Source organism: Panthera onca, chromosome F1, assembly GCF_046562875.1.
Source record: "Panthera onca isolate mPanOnc1 chromosome F1, mPanOnc1 haplotype 2, whole genome shotgun sequence".
Taxonomy (NCBI): Eukaryota; Metazoa; Chordata; class Mammalia; order Carnivora; family Felidae; genus Panthera; species Panthera onca.
This window is the reverse complement of record NC_138355.1, coordinates 16,327,680-16,338,697: the sequence shown is the minus strand read 5'-3', so window position 1 is coordinate 16,338,697 and position 11,018 is coordinate 16,327,680. Positions and strand designations below refer to the sequence as shown.

The 11,018-nt window shown below is 42.8% G+C and overlaps 1 long non-coding RNA gene across 1 annotated transcript; it reads right to left on the bottom strand.

Annotated features, from left to right (window-relative positions):
- Positions 1-3,353: 3,353 nt before the first annotated feature.
- Positions 3,354-6,163, bottom strand: LOC132686948 (uncharacterized). Its single transcript, XR_009613903.2, has 3 exons — positions 5,679-6,163; positions 4,755-4,916; positions 3,354-4,081 (listed from the first exon to the last, which is right to left on the bottom strand). It is a non-coding gene; the product is annotated as an uncharacterized LOC132686948 (long non-coding RNA).
- Between the last annotated feature and the right edge of the window lie 4,855 nt (positions 6,164-11,018).

The following is an 11,018-nucleotide window of genomic DNA, read 5'->3' as shown; positions in this document are numbered from 1 at the left end:
TAGTCTGCGACCAGGTCATAAGAAAGGTAATTTTTAAAATTTTAAGTAGCAATACAGTAAAACCTTGCATTGCAAGTAACTTGTCAGCGAGTGTTCCCCAAGATGAGCAAACGCTTCTAATAAATTCTGACTTGATAAATGAGCGATATCTTGCCATATGAGTAGTGCGTCATGCCAAAAGTCACATGACCGCAACTGAGCCAATAATTCTTGAAATTCGCTTTGATAGACAAGTACTCTGGGTTACAAGCATGTTTCCGGAGCGAATTATGCTCGCGAACCAAGGTTTTACTGTAGATCCTTGCTACAACAAATAACTGTGTTGTGAAGGTGACAGATGAGTAAAGTGTGGAGGCCGCTTTTAGGCAAACAGGCTCGAGCGATGGGATACAGAAAGGGCCTGGTGACCACCTGGCTGAATACAGACAGGCCCTTCGGGCAACTCACCCTGAAATATCCGTAGGCTCTAGCTGACCAGCGGGCGACTTGCAGCTAGGCACGCTTACCCAAAAAGGGAAATTCTGTAGTCACCATACCTCCTCACTTTCCCTCCTTGAAAAGCGGCCCCCACCCTCTGCCTCCTGGCAGACTGCCTCTCCTCTGCTGTCCTGCGACGCCCCCCTGTGGTGTATTCCATAAACTTCTATCTCCTTTGTTCTGCCTCGGGTGAATTCTTTCACCTCCCGTGCCACTGGCATCCACTTGATGGTTGCCCCACATTTGGAGGTCCCCATCGAGTTGAGAGACACCATTTAGGCACCACATTAAGGTTTATAATAATTAGGATCTTTAGATGAATGTAAGATACTGTAACCAAAGTGTGATGCCCTCATGTCATGAGCCTAAAACGATTGGAAATAGCAGAGCTTAACAGTCAAAAGTTGGGTAGGTGAGAGTCAGAAAGTTTGGGTTTGAATATTTGAACTTTGCTTACTGGTTATGTATCCTTGGGCAAACTACTGTCTGTGTGCCTTGGTTTCTTTATCTATAAAAAAGGAATAGGGGCGCCTGGGTGGCTCAGTTGGTTAAGTGTCCGACTTCGGCTCAGGTCACGATCTCACGGTCCGTGAGTTCGAGCCCCGTGTCGGGCTCTGTGCTGACGGCTCGGAGCCTGGAGCCTGTTTCGGATTCTGTGTCTCCCTCTCTCTCTGACCCCCCCCCCACCCCCCTTCATGCTCTGTCTATCTCTGTCTCAAAAATAAATAAACGTTAAAAAAAAAAAGGAATAAAAAATTCCTTACCTTCAGAAGCCCGATATAAAGATGAAATAACACATATAAAGTGCTTGGCTCTTAGCGGGTGTTAAAAATAAAACAAAATTCAACCAGCAATTTTGAAGATCTAATTGGCTTCCTTGAGCAATTCATGAATTAGGAAGCTTGCCGTCCAGCAAGTAGAGAGGTGCTGCGAGGAATTGTACAAGATGAAAGGTTTTTACAGGAAAGAGGTTGGAGCAAGGAAGCTGATTAGCAAAAGAAAGAAAGATTTGCTGCATCTTCTTTTGGCAGGGAAGGGAAAGGCAGGGTTTGCTTGATTGTTTGTTTGTTTGTTTAAGTGGGACACATTTGACACAGAATGCTACATTAGTTTCAGGTATACGACATAGTTTTTCAACAAGTCTATGCGATCTGCTATGCACGTCACAGGTGTAGTTACCACCTGCCACCGAACAACCTGCTAGAATACTATTGACCATATTCCCTCTGCTGTGCCTTTAATCCCCGTGATGTATTCATTCCATGTCTGGGAGAATGTGCCTTCCTCTCCCCTTTATCCCCTCCCTCTCGCTTCCCGCAACCATCAGTTTGTTCTCAGTATTTGTGGGTCAGGTTCTGCTTTTTGTTTGTTTGTTTATTCATTTGTCTTCTAGGTTCCACATATAAGCGGAGTCCTGTGGTATTTGTCTTTCTCTGACTTATCTCACCCAGCACAGTACCCTCTAGGTCCATCTATGTTGTCACAGATGGCAAGATCTCATTTTTGTGTGTGTGATTTGGTAATATTCCATTATACACATCTTTACCAATTCGTCTCTTGATGGACATTGGGGCTGCTTCCATATCTTGGCTATTGCAAATGATGCTGCAATAAACATAGGGGTGCATATATCTCTTCGAATTAGAGTTTTTGTTTTCTTCAGGTAAATATCCAGAAGTGGAATTACTGGATCGTATGGTGGCTTTATTTGTAACTTTTATGAGGAACCTCCATACTGTTTTCGACAGGGACTGCATCAGTTTACGTTCCCACTAGCAGGGTGTGACGGATTCTTCTCCCCACATCTTCCCCAACACTTGTTATTTCTTGTCTTTTTAAGACTAGCCATTCTGACAATAGTTCACTGTGGTGATTTCAAGGTGATTATTTCATTTGACAGAGTTGGTTGTGTTTTTTGTTTGTTTGTTTGTTTGTTTACCATGCAGATTGCTTCTAGCACTGATCAGGAAATTTCGAGATTGACTGTTAAAGGACCACATTCCTGAAATATTCTTGAAACTGTAGTTCTTGGTTTGCTGTCCTGGGGAGCCAATGACTCCATTTGGAACTTGTTGTTTCTTTTTTTTTTTTAACGGAAGAGCCCTGTACAAGTTTACTATGACCTGTTTAGACACAAAAGCATACTTCAGGGAACAGGTATGGGAAACCCATGGAAATGACAGAACCAAGCAGATGTCTGTTATTTTGTGATTCTGGCTTAACAAATTAAAAAATCGCAAAGAAAGTTTAGAAGTCAATGTCTATGCTTCAAGAGAATAGTACTTTTTATAACTGTTTCATTTAGTAAAGCCTTAAGAGTTTGAAATACCTGTAATATCCTCTGAATGCATGATTGTGCTTATTTTAAACTTTTCTGAAGTAGAGAATATTTCATTGCTGGGATTAGCTTATGAATTTTTTTTGTCACTAAACACATCTGTAAAGTGATAGACACTTTATGAGTAAGGAATGACCTAAAATACTCTCAAACTTCAATATATTATTCAATGGCTTTTGCAATTACTAATTTTGCATGTATTACTAATATTGCATGTATATTAGGCCTTTTGGAATTATGGTCTCTATATCTTTTTTTTTTGAGAGAGAGAGAGAGAGAGCTTGAGCAAAGGGGGAGAGGGGCAGAGGGAGAGGGAGAGAGAGACTTAAGCAGGCTCCACACTCAGCTTGGAGCCCGATGCTAGGCTCAATCCCATGACACTGGGATCATGACCTGAGTCAAAATCAAGAGTCAAAGGCTCAACCAACTGAGCCACCCAGGCACCCCTCTGTATCTTAAAGAACACAGTGGGAGCACCTGAGTGGCTCAGTCAGTTAAGCATCCAATTCTTGATTTTGGCTCAGGTCATGATCTCACAGTTCGTGGGATTGAGTCCTGCATGGGACTCTGTGCTGACAGTGCAGAGCTGCTTGGGATTCTCTCTCTTTCCCCCTCTCTCTGCCCCTTCACTGCCTTGTTTGCTCTCTCTCTCTTGCTCTCCCTCTCTCTCCCTCAAAATAAATACATAGACATTAAAAACAAACAAACAAAAAAAGAACACTGTGAAACAGCCTTTCCTAGCTTATTTATTGCAATGAACATCATGGTCATTAACCACTGTTGGTCCAGGTAACCCCTATTACTTGGGGCTGTTCTCCACTTTCCTATTCTTCCTGTTTTTTGCTACTCTTGACTATAGTTATAACCCCTTAATGGAATACCTTCCTCTATAGCTTGACAGTTGGTGAAGGAAACTATGCTGGGACATATTCCATATCTGTAGGTGGTGAAAGGGAAAATAAAAGAGAGAAAGGCATTAACTGAAATCAAGCTGTAAAGAAATAGGACATCAAAATACCAGGGATTAAAGTCTCCGACACTGTGGGCTAGCTTAGTGCTTCTGGCCTCGAAAACATACTTCTAAGTAGCGGTCCAGTTCCAATTAATATATGATTATAGAATTGTGGTTCCCGTGTTTCTTGATGAAGGATCTCCAAAAAAGAATATTTTTTAGCATTCTCCTTCCAAACTGTAGATTCGTAGTTCTCGACTTTTTCTCTATGTCGTGGTGAGGTGGTGGGGGAAGAGGGCCAGAGAGAAGGTTTCCTAGAAAAGGAATCAGCAGAGTCTAGTGAAACCAGAGCATTAGAAGCAAACTTATGAGTTCTAGCCCGGCTCTGTGACTGAGCATGGGGTGGCTGAAGGAAGCTGGCTTAATGTTTTGAGGTTGTACTTTTTGCGTCTACCCAACTCACTGGGTTGGGAGGAATAGAGAGGGATACTGCCTTTTGTGATAAGTGTGATGCTGAGTTTTGAAATATTCAAAGTGAAAGGAAAATGTAAAGTTCCATCTCTTGTTCCCCGTGTCAGCCTGGACAGAAGCCCTCACGCGACCTCATCTGTCGGCGTGACTCACTTTCCTGACTCTACCCTTGCTTCTTCCATCTCCAACAGTTGCCACCAAAAGAATGCTTTTCCTGAGAGTCTGATTAAATCACGGCTCTGCCCCACGTCGCAATGGCACCCTCCACAGAATGAGCTTAAATGTCTCTGCAAAACATTTTTTTAATTCCCCAAATATTTACCCTGTTCCTAATATGGACCAGGCATTGCACAAAGCACTAGGGATTCAATGAGAAATATGGCACAGCCCTAATCGCAGAGGAACTTGTAGACTAATGAGGAGAAAGCAGACAATTTCTGTCTTGGTCTGTTCAGGCCGCCATAACAAAGTACCGCACGGTTGGTGGCTTATGAACAACAGACATTTATTTCTCACCGTTCTGGAGGTTGGAAGTCCAGTTTCAGGGTGCTGGCACCTGGTCAGCTTGCAGACTTCTTACTGTATCTTCACATGGCAGCAGGGACTAGGGAGCGCTGTGGGATCTCTTCTAGAAGGGGTCCACACTCATGACCTCATCACCTCCAAAGACTCCACCTCCTAACACCATCACATTGGGGGCTAGGATTTAATATATGAATTTGGGGGGAACACTAACACTCATGCTATAGCAATTTCTTCATTTACTTTTTCAATGACACTGACTTATTTAAAAAATCATTCACCTGATCAACATACATTTGAGTGTCTATTTTTTTTAGATATGAAATTTATTGTCAAATTGGTTTCCATTGAGTGTCTATGAAACAATAGGACTAGGACTTGGGGTAACAGTGGTGGATGAAATTAAATATTCACCCTCTTAGTGGTGGCTTAGATGACTCCTAAAAATACTACATCTCAGAACTATAGAAAGGAAAATGCAAAAATTAACTTTCCTACCCTATATCTTTCTACTTCCCAAAGGTAATCATCATTAATGACTTTTTGTGTTTCCAAAATGTCCTGTGCTTATGCCAAATGCAGGACTATTTTATTTTTAAGCAAATAGATCAAGCTCTAACTCTACACAATGTATTTAACTGAGTCGTATTTAACACCATTGCAATAGGTATGTGTCTTACAATCAATATCATCTTATATTTCTGATGGACAGAATATTTTTCTTCTATTCTTTTCTTTTTGGTACATAAAATCAGGGTGAGTCTTAGGGTTGAGTCAATAAAATATGGTATTTTAATAGTACAGGACTTGACTACAAGAACACAATACTGAGCCAGTCAGGATTGCATTAATTACATTAGACTACGAGTAACAGAGATTAAAAACAATAGCTAAAAAAGGAATGTAACTTTTCCTTACCTAATAAGAAGTTCAGGAGTTGAGAATGCAGCGTATATGCATGGCTTTAATAACCCCCCAGGGTTCAAACTCCTGTTCTCTTTCTGCTTCTCATGGCAGTCACACTTGGTGGCTCTTTTCTTCCCAATAGAGTGACCACATTCCAGGCAGGGAGAAAGATGTCATCTGCCTCTAACCACTCAATATGCAGCAGTGGAGAAGGAACAGGTAAACGCAATAAACAAAAACTACCATTCAGGAAAGGGGACGATGGGAAACATGTGGTGGTCACCGGTCCATAGCTATCATCAAATTCTGCCTGGCAGACGTGGTGAGGACTCTGGGCCTTAGCACAGGGGAAGCTCATTGGTTACACAAGCTGGCAACTCCCGAGTCTGCTTTCTGGGAGAATCTTCCTTGTGCATTGTCCTCTGTGGACCTCGATCTTTCCTCTCCGAGGTGAGGATTATAATGGATGCACTTCTAGGAGTTTGCCCAGCTTTTGAAACCCATTTATTTTGGTGGCAGTTTGAGTGCACTGAGATTATTCTAGCACCTAAAAGCTTTTACAGGCCAGGTTTAAGGCACCTTTGACCACTTTATTCTCTCTAGATTTTGCAAGCCTGCTGTCTGTTTGCTTCCAGTCATTTCCACACATCAGAAACAACAGCCAAAGATCTTGTGAAGACATGCTTTTTACATGTGACAATTCTGACCTTTTCCCCACTGGCTTCTGTGCTACCTTTTCAGATGGCTCCTGCTGTGAGGAAATTTGAGAAAATGGCAAATTCGATCACACCAGAAGCTTTCTGCTCTTTTATGAAAGTAGCACTGATTTTCTCTCCTAAGCCTGTACTTATAACGCCTTCTGTTTGAAGTAGGGTAGCAGTTGGCTTTCTTAACTCTGCAAGGCTACAGACTATGGAACTGTGGTAGGTTGTGCTGTCCCAGAATGGGTGCATTATCCCCAACCCCCCATGTTCTTCTTACAATCTTACTGTGACACTCCTATTGAATGATGGGTTCTAAGCTCCTTCCTTAAGCATCCCGGTTGCTTGTGGCTACTGTACAAGTGACATTTTGGTCATAAAAGTGATATGGCTTCCTTCCATTCTCTTAGAAGGCTCACTCCTAGGACTGTGAGAAAGCCCAAGCCACACAGAAAAGTCACGGTAGCTATTCTGGACAACAGACCCAGCTCCCATCAACCTCCCTTCATATGAATGCTGGGGACTGTTCAATCAAATGAAATAAAAATAAAAATGTCCATTTTCAGAAAATACTGAAAGTAGACATAGATGTGTAGCACGTTGGGAGATAAAAACTAGTCTAGATGATGTTTGAATAAAGTGTTTCAATTATGGATCGATGAATTAAAGACATAAATCATTGTGATCAGTTAAAACTACTGAAGGGATAACCTCATAGGACTATTACTCTGAAAAACACTGACGGTTTTTTGCTTGCCCATAGCAAGAGTTTTGTTAAGATAACAAGTAATGTTTTTAAGGTTTGAGAATTCTCACTGTACATACTTTTTGAAAATATGCTTTTGAAAGATACTTTTGAAAGACAGTTCCTGATTTATTATTTAAAAAAATTTTTTTAATATTTATTTATTTTTGAGAGAGAGAGGAGGGGCAGAGAGAGAGTGAGGTACAGAATCTGAAGCAGACTCTAGGTTCTGAGCTGTCAGCACAGAGTCCAACATGGGGTTTGAACCCACCAACCACGAGATCATGACCTGAGCCGAAGTCGGACACTTCACCCACTGAGCCACTCAGGTGCCCTGACAGTTGCTGAGATATTAAAGGGAATACTCAAAATGGTACACAGATAATTTGAAACGTAAGATTTTAAGGAAACACTGAATGTGTCTACTGAGGGTAAAATATAATGATAGAGAAATATGAAAGTTTTACATAAAAATGTTTTGAAGACCGTATATCTCAACTCATCTATTGTTTGATTTGTAGACAGCCATCATATGTGAACATTTGCCCATATATCTGAATTCCACACGAGACGCTATGTTAGTCAAGATAATTAGGATAAACTTTGGGAATACACAGACTTGGAAATCCAATGGTTTAACATTAAAAGTGTATTTTTTACTCACAAAATGTGGGTTGGACACTTTCTCTGGGAAGTTATCCTCCAAATAGCGACTCAAGGATCCAAGGACCTTTCATGATATATTGCCATCATCTTTCACAAATGACCTTTGATGCAGAAAGGGAAGAGCAAGCATATCTAGTGCTCACACCTCGACACAGAAGTGACACTCGTCGCTCACTCGTATTTGACCGGCACTTGCCAACCTAACTGCAAAGGACTCTGGGAAATCTCCCTCTTCCTATGTACTAGAAAGGGTCAAGGACTTGCTATCGATCACATCACTCTGCTACAAACTCTATTATTAAACTGATTATGCTAATAAAATCCAAGCTCTTATAGACTTGTCCACCTTCTGCACTATGCAAAAAAAAAAAAAAAAAAAAAAAAAAAAAGGATCGGAATACAGCTCTACTGTTGTCTGTCCAATGAAGAGTAGCGCGTTGTATATCAGATCAGGCTACGGGAAGCCACGCCCACTGAGGAGTGGCCGCGTCACCCAGAAGTCACCGGATTCGAGCAGAGAGCATTAACTGGATGAAACTACTGTCTTTCTTGGGGGAAAGGGTACGTTCTGACGGAATGGGAGACTTGTGTTATGTTCTTCATTCTCCTCCAGAAAGAATCCTTTAAACTCACTTGTTTGAAGACACAATTGATGAGTACTATTTCATTAGGATAATCCTTAAGGTACAGCACTGACATCTCAACAGAGAAGTTTTTCTGGCGAAGGATGAAAGATTTTAAAGCGTAACTTCGGGCTGTTTGAGCTGGGTGTTCGGAGTGGGGCTATATTCATCGGAGTGAAGATAGTTGTTTATTTCTGTGTCATATAAAAGTACGGGATGGGCAGGGTCTACTGAGAAGCCATCCAGATGCCCAGGCTAGTGGGGGCTCTGCCCTCGTCCAAAGAGCGTGTTACTGACTGCAGGGTTGAAGCTGAGTTCCACCTCCACATGCAGCCAGCCGAAAGACACAAAGCAGATGACCAGGCTGTGGGATTTCCTCTTAAGCAAGTGATGCCAAAGTTGTACACTTTGCTTCTACTCGCCTTCCATTGGCGTGAAATTTGGCCACCTCTAGTCTGAAAGGGACTGGTCTCTGCTTGAGAAGCTAAGTATCTATGTGGGGACATTCGGCAGACTCCGCCGTGGAGGGCTTTCCTCTGCTTTGAAATCACTTCCGAAGACCTTCCTCACCAGAGAACTCCCTATTCAGAAGTTATACCTTGTCTCCCTTCTTTTCAAAAGGAAGAAGATACCTTAGTTGCCATGATAGGCACAGACCGAATATAGCAAACCATTCCCTGCAGTGTGTCCAACCATAGAAAGTAGCTTGTCTTTGGGTTTAGGCTCTGAAACCTTCACTTGCAGACTGGCCTCACTCGCCAAATACATTCATTGGCTGATCTGCGGGCCTTGTAAGGACACACTGAGGCCCTGATTCCAGATGCTTGCCCTCTAGGCGAAATGCACCTAAGGTCGCATAGCAGGAGGGAGATTTGAGAGAGATTCCTCCCAGGCCATACCATCATGGGCAGGGGGGAGTACATTCATAATTTTGTGCAACCATCACCTCTATTTAGTTCTTTCTTTTTTTAAAGTTTTCTTTTATTTTAATTTATTTTGAGAGAGAGAGAATGAGCAGGGGATGGGCAGAGAGAGAGAATACCAAGTAGGTTCCCTGCTGTCAGTGTGGAACCTGATGTGGGGTTCGAACCCACAACCATGAGATTACGACCAAGAGTTGTACGTTTAACTGACTGAGCCACCCAGGCGTCCCACCTCTGCCTAGTTCGAGGACATTTTCATCACTCTAAAAGGAAGCCCTATATATTAAACAGTTACTCCTCATTTCTTCCGGTTCCCTGCTGTGGCCCCACTAATCTGCATTCTGGTTCTCGAATTATCTGTTCTGAAATTTTGTATAAATAGAATCATACAGTATGTGGTCTTGTGTGGCTGGCTTCCTTCACTTAGCATAATGTTTTTTTGTTTGTTTGTTTGTTTTTTAAAGGTTTTTTTTTTTTTAACGTTTATTTATTTTTGAGACAGAGACAGAGCATGAACGGGGGAGGGTCAGAGAGAGGGAGACACAGAATCTGAAACAGGCTCCAGGCTCTGAGCTGTCAGCACAAAGCCCGACGCGGGGCTCGAACTCACGGACCGCGAGATCGTGACCCGAGCTGAAGTCGGCCGCTTAACTGACTGAGCCACCCAGGCGCTCCTGGCATAATGTTTTTAAGATTCATCCATGTTGTAATATGTATCAGCACTCCATTCCTTTTTATGGCTGGATAATATTTTTGTATGCCCATTTATCTGTTGATGGGCATTTGGTTTGTTTCCACCTTTTTTCCTTCTACTTTTGACACACACACTGTTATGTAATTTTTTTCCCCTGAGAATCCCAGTGTTCAGGTACCATTGACTTGTTAACTAACACACCAGGTGCTTTGGCATTTTGGCTCTTGGGAACAACCTGTCACACGGCCAGAGGAGGGGCCAGAGGACCTCCAGCCACATCCTGGGAGAAGCCGGCTCTGTGGAATCCTGCAGAGCTGTGTGCGAATCCGGTGTCTCTGACCTTAGTCAAATCTTAGAGATTTTCTTCGTTGGCAAGCCTGGGATAATAAAGTTCGCCTTAAATTGTTACCGTGAGGATTGCAGGAGGTGAAATGTATATGAGGTAACCTGTACGCGGACGGGCACGCTTTGTGCTTGTCAGTTCCCTGCAAATGTGTAAAGGGCTTCGGATATGTTTCAGAGGAGATGGGCTGTGAAGACCGAAGATGTGTTGCGATCACTGTGATATACGTTCCTGATCCCAGATGCCAACGGCAGGCCCTCGGGCCCAGCCCAGGGGCATCTGGCTGGTGGCCCTTGCTGGTGTCAAGTCAGCTAAAGCTTCCTTTTGATTTCAGGGCAGCATCGGCTACTCACAAATTCCTATTCCTCTCCTCGGGCCCTAAGGGTCGTCTCATTGCTTTATTCTGCGCTCGCTCTTTCATTGAATCTGGCACTCTACCAGGTGCACGGGCATGAACACAGAAGACTCTTTTTCTCAAAAGACTCCCATCTAGTGGACAAAACATCTGAATGCAGCAGTTGAATTTTTTTTTTTTTAACGTTTATTTATTTTTGAGACAGAGAGAGACAGAGCATGAATGGGGGAGGGTCAGAGAGAGAGGGAGACACAGAATCTGAAACAGGCTCCAGGCTCTGAGCGGTCAGCACAGAGCCCGAT